The following is a 16,042-nucleotide window of genomic DNA, read 5'->3' as shown; positions in this document are numbered from 1 at the left end:
AGTAGCATTTAATTGTCTTTTCAACAAGTAAAATGTAAGTAATTAAGTATTGAGCCAACTGTGAGTGTCAGGCTGCGGTGTTTGAATTCAGATGAAATCTTCTGCAGAGGTACAGAACATTTCTCAGGCCTCACATTCACAGCAAACATATTAGATTAAATTAGAGATTGGTTTCTTCCTTTCTTTGCTTGGGTTTGTGTTTGCCTTTTTGTTGTTAATGAGGGGTTTCTTGTTTCAGTCACCTTCCTTTGAAGCAATGTAGGATTGACTTAAGGAATATAAACTTTCAAGTTCAAGTTCAAGTTCATATGTCTCATTATTAATATGCTTAAAATATTATTATAGTATGCATAGTATGCCATTATGCTTGTGCTTAGGGACGTACTGTGCTGGGATTAACTACTACTATGAAGGAAAAAAAACAAACAAAACATAATTTGTCGACCTGATGTGGCTTTAAGTACATTTCCAATTGAGTTCTTTTCTCCATAGTCATTTAAGGCTTTTATGAAGGCAACTTGTCACTCCCCTAATGTCCGCAGTGCTTCTGGGAAAAACTCCCCAAACTTTACTGTTTTTGAAACAGTTTAGTGATCTCTGCAGCAGAGTCAATAAATAGGAACGCATAACATTTTTTTCCTTCCTGCTCAGCTCCCACTGCTCCCTTCTTCTGTGCACGATCCAATTTCAGCCAGACGGAGGTGATCCTTCCTCGGGGCTCGTTCAGCTGGAGGCCGCCTGGCCGTTTACACAGCAGAGTGAGAATGAGGGATTTCTAATGACTCTGCACTCTGATAGTCTTCCAGTGGTGCCCAAGGCCTCTCGCCAAGGACCTTCCAACTCGGCACAACTACTCATCAACCGGTCACATAATTCTAGAGTATAGGCAGAGTGTGGGGGGCCTCTGAGTCCACGAGGCCCGGCCACAACGAGTGTTAGCAGATGCTTCTTTTTCTGCTTTGACACTCAACTCATCTCCATGTTTATCATCAAAACTGTAACATTAACATGGATCTAGCACTGCAGATTGACATTATTATTGGAACATTTTTAACTAAAACTTATGTCCTGAGGGAGAGAGTCAAAGGAAAAATCCATTGTCAATCTACCAAGTTTCTACCTTGTTAATGCAAATGTAATCCATGAATAATGAGCGCCTTGTCAAAAATATTAATGGTCCCCTATAACTGTGTAATTAGTGGTGAAGCTGTCCTGCCGTATTAAGTGCCCTCAAAGCTGTCTAATTGTTTTTCAGTGAAGTAAAGCGAGCTGGATGTTTTAAGTCTGTCTGAAGGCTGCCAGGTTCATGAACTTCACAGAGATTTTCTCATTTTGCTAATCATTAGTATTTAGCAGATTTACACAAGCGTATGTGATTATTTTCTCCAAATGATTTTCTTCATTTTGCACAGTGGAACACAGTTACTGCCAATCGGAACCCTTTTCTGATTAGAAATGAAATCATTTTCACTCTTAAAACAAGTTTTTGTGTTGTTTCCTTCAGTGCAACTTTCTTCATTACAAACCCATCTACTCTTTAAATTGCCAGCGAGGTTAACAGAGCAGAAGTTTCTTCTGATTCATTTTGCATATTGTGTTTTAAGTTTAGTGTGGTTGAAGTTCGGTCTGGTCTCCAAACTATCCAGATGTTAGCAGCTATCAGAAATTATGCTCAGTTTCACATGATAGGCTGCCTGTCAGAGTATGTTTGATGGATTTTGATTGATTTTTTTAAATAATAATCCTTATTTTTGCTGCTGTATTTTTATTTTAGTAATGTCTTTGAAGACGTGCCACTGTTTTTACCCTGCAATACCTCTGAGATCACTTGTCACTCAATCAAATGTGTCCAGCACTGTGATGTCTTTGTTGCCTGGATTTTCTGTCCTGACTTTGGAGTTTTTCTGTATGCAAGTTGTATTATTTTGTCTGCTCAAACAAAGCTCATCACTCCTGGTAACTACCGAATTATGATAGTGACAAACCGATGTTCCTCCTGATGGAAAGTTCTTACTCCTTCACAGTGTGTAATTGGACTGTACAACATCTCTCTACATTACTTTGAACAGTTCCAGTAGAAGAATTTTTCAGTTAAAAGTGTTAAACTTGAACAGCAGAAATACAGTCACTAACACAAGATGAAATGGCAGAAGTGGTAATAATCCTTATTATTATGAGCTCAGATGTTATTTTTTAATTCTCAGTACGTCTCTGCTCTCAGCGCTTCCACTTTAAACACTTCAAACTCTCTCTGTGTCTGAAAAATCAGCTTTTCCCAGTTGCACAACCTACACTGCTCATGCACAAGCTCCTTCGACTGCTTTTAAGTGTTAATCTCTCAGTTTATACACTCAACATTGCATTGACTGACATTCATTCCATTCAGGACTTCCACCTCAGCTGACACCTCCGGCTCAGGTTATACCATTTTAACTCTTTTTGGTACTTGAATTTCCTTTTCCGGCACTTTTACTTCAACTGATATTTCAACTTTACTCACGGCTTTCATTTAAACTGACACTTTAATGTCATTTGGCGCTTCCACTTAAACTGAAACTTTAGCCTCTCTCAGCACTTCCATTTTCACTGCTATTTCAACCTCTGTAATTGCACTTTGACTGTGACTTCAACCACTACTGTATCTTTTTTAGGATTTCATCTATTCCACATAGTGCAGCTGCAGATTTTCATCAAGGACCTCTACATTTCTTGTGAATCTGCTGGTTATATTCCCAATTAATCAATTATCATTTGTGAAAAAATGGGAAAAAAAAAAAAAATCCTAGAACAAATAAAAGCAGCAGATCCTTTTAGTATTTATATTTGAGTTTGTGGAACCAGCAAATATTTGCAATTGACTGTAATTATTAATCAATCAATCAAAAACAGTTGTGAATTCTGTGTTAATCTAATCGATTTTCTCTCCCACTGTTATTACTATTTGTTTGACCACGTCATTTTAATTCCTACCTGCTGTTATTCACTGCTTGACAGCCGTACGTGTAACTGTACTGGGCGTAACAGACGGCAGAAGTAACATGCATCACTTGCACCAGAACTAGGCCCTCTTGTCAAACCATGTTTACATCAGCGAATGCAGCAAACCTTCTCATGCTGCTCCAAAGTTAACAGCAAATGTCACAGATTATTGCTTTAACATTAATTAAATGTTACAGGCCTCAGAGGGCGCAGTGGTGTCACTCTTGGCTACGCGTCTGATGTCCTGAAGCAGTAGAAAAATGAGAGAGATTAACAAAAAGGTCAGTCCCACCATTCATTTCCTTTAACCTGCATAAATTTTGAAACTGGTTACACTTCCAGGCTTATTACTGTCGCTGCAGGGGAAGTGGGTGTAAAGTGGCGCCGCAAGGCCACAAACCTCATCCTTGTGTCCCTGAATGAGTGTTAGGTATTAGGATTGAGGGGGTGGAGGTGGGGGGCAGCACTTAACCCCTATTGTCTCTGTGTTTGGTCATATTTCCCTGTCACATTCATGGGCCCTGAGCTGAAATCCACTTCCTTTCACATATCAGTGTGTCAAAGACAAAACATAACACCACAGGCGCACAGAGACACACACTTAGACAGAATGTCACTGCAACGTGGGTTCATCACCTCCATCAAGGATGCTGCAGCTCATCCTTTCAGGAGAGAAGTGAGAAGACACACTCACACACCTACACTTCTGCTTTTCATCTGGGCATACTGAAATGTGCATGTCTTCGCAGCGTGCCTCCCTTGACACTGTGCCTCTTTGACATTTAACCAAAGCAAAACAAATTCCACTCATGAGTGCATTTTCAATACACACACGCAGAAAAAAAACTGTGTAAAACTACACCCACAGTAATCAGAGTGTAAAAAGTCCCCCGATAATAAATAGAGGATGAAAGCAGCAGAACAATGTTCGCTGACTGCCTGGTGATAGTTGTGCCTGTAAATGAGGCCTTCTTGTTGTAAATAATGATGCGGCTTTACGCAGTTTACTGGCTAATTTAAAATGGGGGCTGTTCTGAGGTATGACCCAATTCAAACTGAGTCGTTTTATTCGTCATCTGAGCTTTGGTTTTAAAGAAATGGCCTCACTAAACCGCTGTTACTTTTACGCGTCTGGGTCCATTTATGTGAGCAGTCCCTGTTGTATAATTTCTCCTCTTTGTTAGCAATACTCGGCCAGCTCCCTGTTCCGCCCCTTTCCTCCTCTTTGTCTCTCATCTCTTTCTTTCCTTCACCATATGGGAGACAGAGATGCAGCATGTTTCAGAATGGAAAATTGATTATAAATAGGCAAAGTGAGGGATGCACAGTAATGATGGCGCAGAGTGCTCTGTCGAACAGCACAATGTCACCACAAGCTATCAGCTGCGCTTTGATGCTGCCTAGTGCATATTCTTATGCTTTGACGCTGGTAAGTCTATATGCCTCCAGAGAGCTCGCCTGGGGGTCAACTAATGGGACCACTGCCATCCTCCCCTCTTTGCTTTGGAAAAGCAGCAATTCCTTCTTTCCTCTCTGTCTCTCTGCTTCCTGAGGACTTGGTTACAATAACTTCAGCTCTCACAAAGCCAGATGGGGGACAAGCCGGAGAAAAAGAGACAGAGAAAAGGACTGTAAGTAACCAGCCTGCACATTCAGAGCCAACACAAACTGACTCACACCTTGGAATCTTTCAATTTGCCTGTAATAAATTGCAGTAGGAAGCAATTGCGTCGCTGATGTGCTGAGGGGGTTGAAATTGAAACCCATGCAGGGACAGTGGCATGCTCTCAAACAGAACAGCGCCATATAGTCTTGCCTTTGACTTGCTGCAGAAATGAAAACAATGTACGATTGCCGCATCTCTCTCTGCCTCTCAGACACACACACACACACACATGCTCAGGGCCCCAGAAAATATTTGTCAAAGCAACAGATATGCCTCTACATTAACGTGTGGAGTCACTACCTCAGCTCGCATATTTCCTCCCAATAAAAAATGGAAAAAACACAATTGACAGCAGCAGCCTCAATTATGGGGGCAACAAAACAGCTTTCACAGGGAGATGCGGGACTGCAGCATAAAAACGGCCCCAGGAAGTTCTCATAATGTTTGAAATATATTGGTGTTGCATATATCCTTCAGCTATGTGACCTGGGTTTGTCGACGCAGTAACACAGCCGTAATGCTCAAACCTCCCCTCTTTTTCTGCTGCATTAGTGCCCAGCTGAGTGGCGGTCAGCTCTGTTTGCTCTAACTGCAGGTGGCATCGGTGACATGCATTAGTCCCCCTCTGCCCCCATAACGGAGGAGCAAATGCGAGCTCCCCAGAGCGCCGGGGCCCAGACGTAACTGGATAAAGGCTGTCAGAGGGCTTCGTCTCAACCACAAGTGGAAACGCGGGCCGAAACTAATAAGAGTCCAACTCGCAGCTGTGTAGACTATATCAAAACAAAGGCTCTGAAAGTGGACTTCTTTCTGCAGGTAATTCGGTCTCGGCTGGGCCTAAACTGGTGTTATTCTGTTACATTCCCTCACGCTCCCTGCTCTGCACTCCTCTTGCTCTGCTTCGTTGCTTTTACAGGGGAAAAAAGCCGACATTTGCTGACCTTACAAATTACATTCTCTTACAGTGATGTATGGTCTGCGCGGACAACTGATTTGAAATTAATATGGCCGCTGACATCTTGTTTTTCTGAGGCCTTGCTTTCGGACATGATAAAAAACACCTCAGGTAAAAAAGCCCCAACAATGGCTTCTTTTTTAAAAAAAAAAAAGAGGCAGGGAATGAGATTGGCAGAATCTTGTTTGCTCGACGAGCGCGAGGGTATCAGATAACGCCGTGCGTGTTTTATTGGGTGACGGACAAATAAAGAATAGCAGAACAACGTGTGGGAAGACAGACACTGGTCTAAAAGCCTCCATTCATCCCTGAGTCATGTTTCACGGGGCTGCAGTGTCAGGTTGGACCCTAATCTCCTCCAGATGCCCTCGCAGGAAAACAACATCCCCGCCTGCACCACCACAGAAAAAGAACACAGCGCCAAGCCTTGATAACGTAATTGATTTGCAAGTTTCCCTTGTAGCTCTATTGACTCTGTATGTATGTATTTACTCATGTATCCTGTCTGTTTGGTTTCCTCTTTCCTTACTTTCTAGTTTTGATCAAAAGTGTATCTCCTTTCCCTCATCAGCTCTCCCTGTACGCCTGCCTGTTCCTGTTGGACGGGACGAGCAGGGGAAATATATGCATAACCCTCCGCTGACATGCCGTCTCGTTTGATGTGGGATCCTCAAACAGATGCCCCGTCTCTCCAGCGTTATTGGGGATATTAAAGTGCTGCATGGCTCTGTCTCTCTGACTCCTTAATACAAACACACACACACACACACACACACACACACACACACACACACACACACACACACACCATCATTTGCAAAAGCCAATTCCATTTCCTGCTTTAGAAGCTAGCTTCACAGCCTTCCTCTGTTGTTCAGAAAGTCAATAAAATCTCGGGCCAGGAACTTCAGAACAGATAGAGGGTTGCTGGGGCAGTCAGTGTTGATTATGGGGTTGGAAATAATGATTATTTTCATTATCTAGTAATCTATTGGAGTTAGAGTTACGAATTCCTTAATCTACAAAAATGTCTAAGAGGCGAAAATGGTAACTTCAGGTACTGGATATATAAATTATATAGAATGAGATATTTAATTTACATTTGTAGAAAGCAGAGAAGCTGCAAATCCTCTTAAGAATAGAAGAAGAAGAATAGTTCAACATTTTGGGATATTACTTTTTCTTCGAGTTAGCAGAGAAGATCACTATTCCACCCTCATATCTGCAGGATAAATATTAAACTACAGCCAGGAACCAATTGGCTTAGCTTAGCATAAAGGTAGGAAACAGGGGAAACAGCAAGCCCGGCTATATCCAAGGTAAAAAAAAAAAGAAAAAGAAAAAGAAAGAAACAACCAACATATTAACACATTGTTTATTTAATCTGCACTAAAACTGAAGCATAAAAGCAACAATTTGTCACACACATAATCGCCTGCAAAACCACTAATTGTCATTTTCACACCAGGGAGATATAATGTGCTCATTAAAGGTGGTGGTAAGCAGATTTGTCAGCATCCTACAGAGCCGGGCTAACTGTTTGCTCCAGTTTCCAGTCTTTCTGCTAAGCTAAGCGAAGCAGCTGCTGGTGGTTACAGTAGAAAGCAAACAAGTGTATTTCTTCAAGTGTGGAGCTAATCCTTTAAGCAGCTAAGCAGTTAAAAAGTCCACTAGTTGATGCATTCCTAACATTAAAACTGTCTAAACATAACATCTGCTGTTCAAACGTGCTACAGCCACACTGAATAATACCTGACACGACCTCAACACAATGATAGATTTCAAAGGCTTCTAGTGTTTGAGCGGGGGTGTATTTGTCCTTGTAAAACAAACCTGTAAATACACATAAATGAAATTTACTAGCCAATTGCATATCTGGAGTTGAGTCAAACTTGTAAACACTGAGGAGGAGGAGGGGGAGGAGGAAGAGGCAGAAGGAGAAGAGGAAAAGATAAGCAGGTCTTGAAATATCTAGGCCAGTCAAACAGAGGTTTGGTCGGGGAAGGACGGTGTGGCTCTCGCTTCAGGCCAGGTCTGTGAGAAGGTCATGTGAAACTGGAATGTGGCTGAGCTGGATACCTGCCAAAGGCTGTTGCAGTCAAGAAAGATTATTTTTCTTAAAACAAAGTGAAAACTGTACGCCACCTGGGAGGGATTATTCCTCCCTGTTTCAATACAATCCAGGTTATTTGAATAATTGGCTTTGGAAACATGCGATAATATCCCGCCACAAGGTAGAGATCTCCGATTTCTGGATTGTTTCGGCAAAAATTCAAGGACAGATCAGGCGCTTGCATGTCGCATTACTGGACAAACAATTACCCAGCAATTACTGCGACGCTTTTGAGATGGAGTGGAATGCATCACTCAGCAGGCAGCTGACAGCGTGAGCTAACTCAGCAAGCGACATGCAAAATAGGAAAATAATGGTGTCGAGTTGCCGGAAGAGAAGATCGTCCTTACAGCACAGAGACATAAAGTAAACAAGAAGGAGAAGGGAAAAACACATTCGTGGAGACAGGTGAAATGAACCTACACAAAACTAGAAGACATACATCCAAAGAGAAGTGAACATGCACACATATTCAGGCTCTCCAGTGAGTGCTGTCAAAGCCTGGCCGTCACCAGAGGCTGAAAGCAGGACAGTTAGGGAAGCCTCAGTCTGGACAGGCATGTTCTGAACTGCTTTATTGAGAATGAATCATGTATCAGCTGGTATTAAAGCAGTACATATAAACAGGAAGATTAAATTTGTTCCCTTATGAAACTATGATTTCATTTCATGATATTATGCAGTGGATCTTATGGTGGTTGAGGAGGTTTAATAAAGAAAAACCTTAAGGTGAGCAATAACAGGAAGTCCAGGGAGTTGCATAATGCCTGTATGGTGCACAGTTTGGAAGTGTAGCTGGTGTATTGCATTGACTAGACCTTTGATCCAACCTGCATTCCTGAGTGATAAGTTTAGGTATTGCAACAACAAAACTGACTGAGTCTGTTGAGAGACAGAGACAGAGGAGAGCAAGGAAAGGGTTAGAGAAAGATATGCACAGGAGATAGAGAGGAGGCCGAGAGAAACAGAGAATTTGAGTAAAGACAGACATTAAGGTTACGTTCGGACTGGCAGCCAGAATCAGGTTTTTGCCATATCCAGATTGGAATCAGATTGCCTTTATCATGTCTGGATGGCAAGAAACACATAGAAGCCTGACTGTAGGCGGTTTGAAATCTGACTCAAATGAAATTTTAAATGGCTTAGCCGAGCCTCTCAAATCAGATTTGAAACTGTCCTTTACGTCACTCACACAGCGTAACGCAAAACATATGATGGTGACATCACATCTGGCTGTGACCGCTGGTGGAAGAAGCACTTGGACCTTATGTGGAAGTGCCAGTACAACAACGTGAGAATGCACTCAAAAGCCTATTTACAGTCAGTAAATGTTCAGATGCTTTATTAGCAAAATGTATTTGAAGCATCATCAAAATACTGTTGCTTATAAACTATTATAGATGACATTATTAGATTTTGTATAGTGATGTTATTACATGCATGTTATTGTCATAGCTGATTGAGGTGGAGCTGCTTTTAATCACCTTTTTTTTTGCAGTTTGGTAGTTTAGTTCAGTGGTTTCCAACCTAAGGTTCACAAAATAAATCTGAGGGGTGAATGTGTGTGTGTGTGTGTGTGTGTGTGTGTGTGTGCGTGCGTGCGTGTGTGTGTGTGTGTGTTGTTTTAAAAATTCAATCACATTTTTCAGAATGTAAACAAAGATTTTGCCAAACACACACCTCTCAATATGATAATGATCTACTACGGTACCATGAGCTAACACTCAAGTTTTAAATGATGGGTGAGGATAACTCAAATTACATTCATCTGGATAAATGATTACTTGTTCAAGATGAGTCACTGGAATATTTTTACATTCTACAAGGAGAAAGAAAAGTGTATTTTTCATTTGCTGTGTCTTTAAATGGGTCTCATAACCGTACAAAACGATGCTGATGATGATATGAATGTGACATTCTAAACTGTCTAAAAAAGTCTTAGAGTAGATTGAAGTGTTTGCAACCACATATTTTGCTCTATTCTGCTGTGCTCTTTTCTCTAATTTGATCACTTATTTAAATGAAACCATCTCAACAGTTAGAGCCACTCTTTGTTGAAACTGCTGACAGCTCATGGATGTCTGAAATGCGATAGCCCCAATGAGGAAATGTGTTTTTGTAAGCCAAAACTGCTGTGATCTTAATCTGAAAAGCAACTATATCTGTCATGTAAATGAAGTGGATTCAAAAGCAAGATTCCCCTCTGACATGTAGTGGAGGAAAAGTAGAAAGTAACAGAAAATGGAAATACTCAGCACAGTACAGAGTTACTTTCCTCCCCTCCTGCCACATGAGACATGGCTGCACAGATGAACTGTCCTTGTCTTTGATGCTGCCTGCGCGACATTACCACTGTGGTGTTAAAGTGTGAAAGCATGTGTCTCCATGCTCTGTCACATCTGCAGCTTGTTTTGGTTTCACTCCAGAAAAATGCTCACCGTATGTGCAGCAGTGTTGTTACCACTGAAATTAATCCTGATAGATTCACAGTGCCTGAGCACAAACTGCACCATCGCTTGTAAACGACAAAAAGGATTTCAGCCCTAAAGATCAGACTGAGCAGACAAATTGAGTTTTTATGAGGTGTGAACATAAAATTTAAGATAAGGGGGAAAGATGAGGGTGGAGGTGAGGTTGGAGGGGCTGATTGGGCCCAAACTGCGACAGCAGCGTAAAAACCTCCTAAAAGTTCAGTGTGGTTGGATGAGAGAATGGAGGAGCGGGGGTCTGGGCTGTGTGCTGGCAGCTGCTCTGGCTGGCATTCGCCTTTGCTTTTTGGCTGCTTTCAGAAAGCTCCAAAGCAAACACGAATGGCCCAGCTTACAGGCCGTAAAACACCGTGCGTCAGCCCGCTCACTCATACGCAGCACTGTGCTTCTCAAAATGGCATGAGCCGTTTGCATGTTCTTATCAAGCTCAACGAGATTTCAAGTTGTGATTAAGTTCAAGTATCCTCACCTTTAGTGTAAGGACGTGTAAACTGTGACAATACTATGAATACAATGCATAACTTAGCATTTTTTTATCAAAAGAATTTAATAACAATACCATTTTTTGACATATCTGTGGAGACAGGCAGGTTCAGACCTCTGCGTAGGCATTATGGCAGCTGTTAACTGACATTTGAGAGTCAGTGCTGCTAGGAGACGTGCCGTCAAACATGGTGTACAACTGACTGAAGCACGCCACAGCCCTGCAGAGCCTACGGAGGACTGCTACAGGATGTGGGTCCCTCCTTTTTCAACATAGTGTTGGTTCAATAATAAATTATGATACTACTATTATACTGTAGCATACTACGAGTCCTTACCACCGTTGAGTGCTGAGGTGTGTGTGTGTGTGTGTGTGTATAGGTGCGTATAAGCAGTCATATAATGTATTATAAGCTCCATCAGTCAGCCTCTGGTTTAGTCAAGATCATCCATAAGACACCTGAAGTTGTAACTTGTCATATTAAATCACATCTATAATGTTATATAACTGTGGATACAGTGTATCAGAAAGTATTACTTGGTCATCATGAGGAAGCTTTATAAATGCATTATAATTCACTATGAATGCCCACTTTAGATTAGATTAGATTAGATTAGATTAGATTAGATTAGATTAGATTAGATTAGATTAGATTAGATTAGATTAGAGCACTTTAGATGTCGTCTTCTGAGAAAGTGTTGCAAAATCTGTTATTGTATCTACCAAACTGCTCCCACAGTGTCAATTTAAATATTTTTTGCCACTGTAGGTAAAATTTTGCCAAAATAACAAAAGAAAAAACAGACACTGATATCTTAGAAAAAAAAAGAGGTTCAATTTCAGTTGGATTTTATTTTAAAGTCATGCTCACTTGCTTGTTACACTTCTTGTCTTCTGCTACTCATATTGTAAAGCAAATTTCAAACCAGCCTAATTACGTGCCAGTTTAATAATGCAGTTTGTTATTTACAGAGTGGCAGTCTCTGGGTCTTTTCCATACAGAAGGGCATGCGAGCCAGGTTTAAATGGCTGTTTTGAATGTTTATGGGCTTTCCTCATCCCTAAGTGGTTTGAATTGCACAGCGCTTTGAGAACATTGTTACCGCAGCAATCAAAGATGTGATTTTCCTTTTATCCTGCTCTGCAAAGAACAATCAAAGGTGCCAGTAAATGTTGAGTGATTCTTTTGAATAAAAAAAATCATTTGTCACCTCTGATGTTGAGACACATTTACCGTGGCGCCGTCAATGTCAATGTTCTTGCCAGAAAAGGCATCTAGGAAGCTGAAGTATGGCAAAAAGAAGTCATTCTTTCCTCCCGTGTTTGGCTCTGGTTGTCTTTTAGAGGTCGAGTTTGTCGCATTTTTACCTTAGTGAGGGCAGTCTGTCTGTCTGAATGACAGGTCCAACATAAACAGGCCGTGAATGGTCACGAGTGGGAGATTATGAGGGTTTGATGAAAACAGCCACTGCTGGGATTTGTCATGAGTGGTGTTGAATCGCTCCTTTCGACCTCCAGATGCATGTGAGACACTTGTGACAAAGTCACTGTGGCAGCTTCATGTTTTTTACATTGGGCCTCATGTTATTCTAATCACACGTCTAAACCATTGACGATAATCTAATGATTGCACTCCAAATTTCAAGGTATTATCTTCAGGAAATATACATGTGCAACATTCTTTCTGAAATATTGAGTTATGTGTTTACTTTAAAGGACGCCGCAGGAATGTAGCAAATGTATATATATAGGGTCGTTTTTTATAGACACTTAACTCCAATTAACCCTCATTCTCCTATTTGCCTGTAATCACATTATCCTCTGGTATTTGAGTCTATTTTTCTTTCAGCCAAGGGAGGCCGTGTCCTCCTGCTACATGCCCAGAGAACAGTGAGGCAGCGCAAGAACAAGCTTCTCCTTGTGCTGGATCTCCCATTTGGCCAGAGGAGCAGTCCATGGTCCACTCTCGCTGTCTCTGTCTCCCCCTCCTCACCCTCGGATCTTTCTCAACGCTCTCCTCGCGCTCCCCTTTTACCCTCCTTCTGCTCCCTCGCTGCATATCTGAGCTCTGCCCTCAGGCCATGTCCAGAGCCAGACAACGTCTGATTCATGGCCTGAGTTCGCTGCTGCGCTCAGCTGACTCTATTGTACAATGGGATCGGGCTTGTCGGAAGATTGATTCAATATCCTGATTAATTCCAGAGTGTCGGAATAAGAAATTAATATAGAAGAACAGTTTCAAATCAAAAGCCAAGAATTCTACAAAAAATATTGCTTTTTTTTTATTCTTATCTTTCTGCTTTTGTGTCTTTATAATTTATTTCTGATAGATTCAGACACAGTGAGTCATTCTTGTTGTCAAAATAACGATGTAAAATCTGGATATTAAATGTCTTTAAATTGACAGCTTAAAACAGAGGCTTGAATCAGTGCCTCTTTCTTCCCCCGCCGCCGTACAAAAACACATTCCAGCTGTCAAATACGCTCATTCATGGACTTCTATATAAAACCATTTCTGACTACCTGCCTGTCCCCTAAAGCAATTATAGGTGAAGCAGCTCTTTTTCAACACTTCAACCCCTATGCTCCAAAAAGGTGCATGTTGAGCTGTCAGCTGCTCTGACACTTCAGTGACATACCTTCAGAGCTGATGCATGAATGATGATGCATGAAATTTGCAGTGATTTGGAAAGATTTAGGCATGTCACCTCAGTTAGGCTCATACGTCAGACCTTCTTTTCCACTGCATTTAAGAGAGAAATGTTGTACGCCGCTGCATTTATCTGACAGCTCTGGCTACCGTTCTTTACAGCTCAATCTGACTTTTCTCATTTTCTTAATCAACCAGTTAATCTATTGGTCTGTTAAACATCTGAGAATAGTGAAAAAAGAGCTCATAGTGATGTCTTTGAATGTGTCGGTCTGGCTGAACAGTGGTCAGACATTCAGTTGACATTGATCCAAGCAGAGAAATGGTCACAGCGGAGAAGCTGCAAGCACAGATTGGTCTGCATTCCTGCTTTAAAACGACGACTACCTGAGTACGTAAAGCAATAAAAATAGCTGCACCTTGACCAGCTACAACATTAAAATACTGCTTATATATTAATCCATCAGTTATTCTAACCCAATAATTATATATATATATATATATATATATATATGAACAGGGGTGCTTCTACCTTCATGACGAGCACTTTTAGATGAGAAATGCTCTTAAATAAACGTAATGGATATATGGTTGAAGCAGTTAGTGAAAACTAATGGCTGAAATAAGCAGTTAAAAGTAGCAGAGAAATGGTTGAAACAGATTCTGTGTTGGTAGAAACTAAACATTGGCAATTCAATTGAATAAAAAAAATATATATATGTAGTGTTACTTAACATCCACTTTAAAATCAGCTGAAAGCAACACATTTAGCACATGATGGTTGGAGTTGATGAGGGGGTACTTTAGCTCATCTGGCAGGGACGATGGGCACATCAGACAAAAAGTGTTGGGAGCCACTGATGTATTCTTACAACACACTACAGCTTTGACCCTTGACTTCTTTACTATTGGGTGTACTGTATGTGCAAACCACTCTGTACCAATCATTTTGGACCAGGAATCATTTCAATCATTTTGTTCTTTGCAGGAAGCAACATAAAAAAGGAATAAAAAGGGAAAAGCCTTAAAAGTGCTTGACAATACAGAATAATGTGAATTCGTGAACTGAATTGTAAGAAGTTACATGTCAAAGCTGGCGAGGTATGTGCTGCTATTCTCTACAAGTTGTAATGTTTACTCATTAATCACGTCCATTGGTAGTCAGGCTCTGGGATTTGGCATGCTGGCGGTGTGTTAAGTAAAAGCTGTGAATAGCACAGCTTTGTAAATCAAGTGCATGCAGGGCAGAAAAAAAAAAAAAAGAAAAGAGAAAGCTTTTGATCATAGAGATGTCATTATTTCCCAAGAAGTGCGGTGTATTTACCTGTGAGGAGCAATGGAGCACTTCACACCCATTTAAATAATGAGACCATTGCAAAAGATGTTCGAGATAATTGTTACTGTTTCACCTCAGACGTTTTTAAAAGTTATTGCTGGAAACGTTCACAATTATTTTAAATTGCTTTCTGCTCTGAAAGGAAGTGCAGGTGGCAGATTTGAGACTGTAAACTGGCCCTTATGCTGTTTTGAATTTAAAAAAAAAACAACCCCTGAGGATGCGGATGCACTCTTTCATCGTGTGTTTTTTCTTTCAAATAATGTGTACTCAGCCTTTTACTTACAGTCTCCTGCAGGTCAACCATTAAAATCATCACCCTGTTTAAAACTTTGTTTTAAAGGGATTTGTCACCCCAAAGGTCGACAAGACAAGTGCACAAGGTCAGAAAGAGGCATGGTGAACAACAGGCAGTGAACTAGAAAGAAACATGGCAGCCATGAATAATACATGGATGAAAGGTTTATCTAATGGCGCTCTTAAAACTTTTAAAAGTTGATCTTTGCTTTCAGCTGGAGACACTCTTGGCTAAAAAGCTCCCTTTTCTAACTTACTGCAGTTATCCTCAGAACTCAGCTTGAGAGAAACACTGATTGGTTTAATTATGTTTGCAGTGATGAAGCATCTTAATGGCACTCATCACAATATGAGACATGAATCACAATGATTCTCTGATGTGACATTTGGGGAGCAGCTTTTTTTCCCTGCTATCTTTTGCACTTTTTCACACAGATAAAGCCATGCAATCCCCCAGCCTACGCACACAAATCCACACACAGTCAGACAATTCAAAGAGGGACACTTACCATCTCTGGACACTTGGTGGTCATGGCAGGGTCAGAGAAGAACAGAGACACAGACAGAGGGGAGAGCGCGACCTCTCGGCATTACACTCACATCCCAGCCTGCAGACACGAGGACGAGACCGACGGGGCTCGTTAACTTGAAAGCGCGGATGGAGGGCGGCGGGCTTGCTGGAGTGTGTCAAGAGGAAACTGCAGGCACCAGTCAGTCAGGCCGCTGAGAGACAGCGAGAGGGCGAAAATGAGACAGACAAAAGCAGAGGGAATTCAAAGACGCCAGCAGTTTCTTCTTCCTCTTCCTCGTCGCTTTCTCTGGTGTAACTTAACCCCTGAAGAGCCCCGGCGAGCAGACACACAGAACCAGTTCCAGACCTGTCCTGCACTGACGGCTGCCTCTCCCCCTTCTCTCTCCGTTTTCTCCTCTCTCTCTGTTTTTTGGTATCATTTAACTCTTGATTCCGTGGCCCGGCGATGAGCTCACCGCGGGCTCAGGTTTCAGCGCCTTTGCTGGAATGCAAGGGCAGTCGCACAGAGAGGCAGAGGTGCTGGGGAGGTCAAAGGCTACCG

At 41.5% G+C, this 16,042-nt stretch overlaps 1 protein-coding gene across 1 annotated transcript in view; it reads right to left on the bottom strand.

The window, feature by feature from the left end:
* flrt2 (fibronectin leucine rich transmembrane protein 2) overlaps positions 1–15,608 on the bottom strand; it is a 41,443-nt gene extending 25,835 nt beyond the window's left edge. Inside the window, exon 1 of the mRNA XM_070987450.1 lies at positions 15,479–15,608. The gene's annotated coding sequence lies outside the window, so the exon portion shown is untranslated. The remainder of the gene's footprint in view (positions 1–15,478) is intronic.
* Positions 15,609–16,042: the final 434 nt, after the last annotated feature.

The sequence above is a fragment of the Chaetodon trifascialis genome, chromosome 19 (assembly GCF_039877785.1).
Source record: "Chaetodon trifascialis isolate fChaTrf1 chromosome 19, fChaTrf1.hap1, whole genome shotgun sequence".
NCBI classification, from domain to species: Eukaryota; Metazoa; Chordata; class Actinopteri; order Chaetodontiformes; family Chaetodontidae; genus Chaetodon; species Chaetodon trifascialis.
Note: the sequence above shows the minus strand (reverse complement) of the source record. Positions and strands in the feature narration are given on the sequence as shown.